Source organism: Oncorhynchus keta, unplaced genomic scaffold (assembly GCF_023373465.1).
Source record: "Oncorhynchus keta strain PuntledgeMale-10-30-2019 unplaced genomic scaffold, Oket_V2 Un_scaffold_984_pilon_pilon, whole genome shotgun sequence".
NCBI lineage: Eukaryota > Metazoa > Chordata > Actinopteri > Salmoniformes > Salmonidae > Oncorhynchus > Oncorhynchus keta.
Genome location: NW_026291019.1, coordinates 496,169 through 497,500, shown reverse-complemented (window position 1 = coordinate 497,500; position 1,332 = coordinate 496,169). Strand labels below are relative to the sequence as shown.

At 51.9% G+C, this 1,332-nt stretch overlaps 1 long non-coding RNA gene across 1 annotated transcript in view; it reads right to left on the bottom strand.

The window, feature by feature from the left end:
• The window catches only part of LOC127929727 (uncharacterized), a 23,213-nt gene extending 22,704 nt beyond the window's left edge, over positions 1-509 (bottom strand). The window contains exon 1 of the long non-coding RNA XR_008135886.1: positions 1-509. This exon is cut by the window's left edge and continues 750 nt beyond it. This is a non-coding gene — a long non-coding RNA (uncharacterized LOC127929727).
• Between the last annotated feature and the right edge of the window lie 823 nt (positions 510-1,332).

The window sequence follows — 1,332 nt, the reverse complement described above, 5'->3', positions numbered from 1 at the left end:
TACTCAAATAACCCAACATCTGTTCAACTGACAGAATAAGCTTATCCAACGCGACCCCGTTGACTGCGATCTCGCTACCTCGCTCTCTCCCGAGTCCAAATAGTGTCAGTGCTTCTCTTTGGCTGCCGGTTTGCGTCCTTCCCCTTAACGTTTCATCCAAGCTCGGGTTGATCGCGCCTCGGTGCCGTTGGATTCTGGTTACCTCCGGACGGTGCGCTGCCTTCCAAATAGAAAACTGCCTCCTCAAGTTTGTATCGCTGGCGTCCCCCGCCCCTTTAAGGCTGGGCTAGCATATCCTTATTTGGAACAAGGAGAGGTTCTCCTTGGTCGAGCGAGGAGAGAGCGCTGTACACCGGTCTTAAAGGGAACGCGTCTCTCCACTCTGTCAACTGTAACTGCACTTGTCTGCCGATAATTTAGCCTACTTGTCTGCGGAATTCTTGGTGCAATGGAAGGGCCTCGCGTTCATTGAGATTCAGAATGTTGTTTCTGGTTTCTGACAACACACAGCAGCCGGCCAGCTGGTACCTCGGCCTGTAGCCACAGCGTCATGTGATCATGACTGATCAGTTCCTTTCATGTAAACTGTGTCTAGTCTGTCTTTTGCGTCATTTTCCTTTGCTTTGGAGATCAGCAGGCCTCTGCTGTGGTTGAGTGGATGCAGTCAGTAACACCAGTCCCAATTGCATAGATCAGAAGTGGACCCTATAGCCTGGAGAGCCTGCAGTGGTCCCACAGTGTAAGACGATCTGTCAGATTTATATCTTAGCTTATGTGTCCGACTCTGACCTCATTTACAGGAAGCTCACTCGTTTCCTGAATAGGTGTCTCCGTGTGTGTCCATGTGTGTGTCTGCACAGTCCTGTATGTGTGTGTGTGTGTTGGTATGAGTGTGCATTAGTTTGTGCGTGCCTGTGTGTGTGCATCTGCGTGTGTGTTTATGCATTTGTGTGTGTGTGTCCTGACAGGGCCGCGATGGTTGCCAGGGGTCACCGTAGATTCTATCTCCTCGGTCGCGGGCGCTACAGGAAGTGACACGGGCGGTGTGACATCCCTGGGGGGCTATTTCTGTCCCCCCACTCCCTGACATCCACAGGCACTGAATGACTGACACACACACATGCACGCACACACACACACACACACACGCACACACGCACACACGCACACACGCACACACACACACGCACACACGCACGCACACACACTGAGTGATTGACTTCCCTGAGCTCATTGTCACTGGACGACCTCCAAACTTGATGCTGAGCTGGGTATGTAATGGTTATGAGTGTGTGTGTGTGTGTGTGTGTGTGTGTGTGTGTGTGTGTGTGT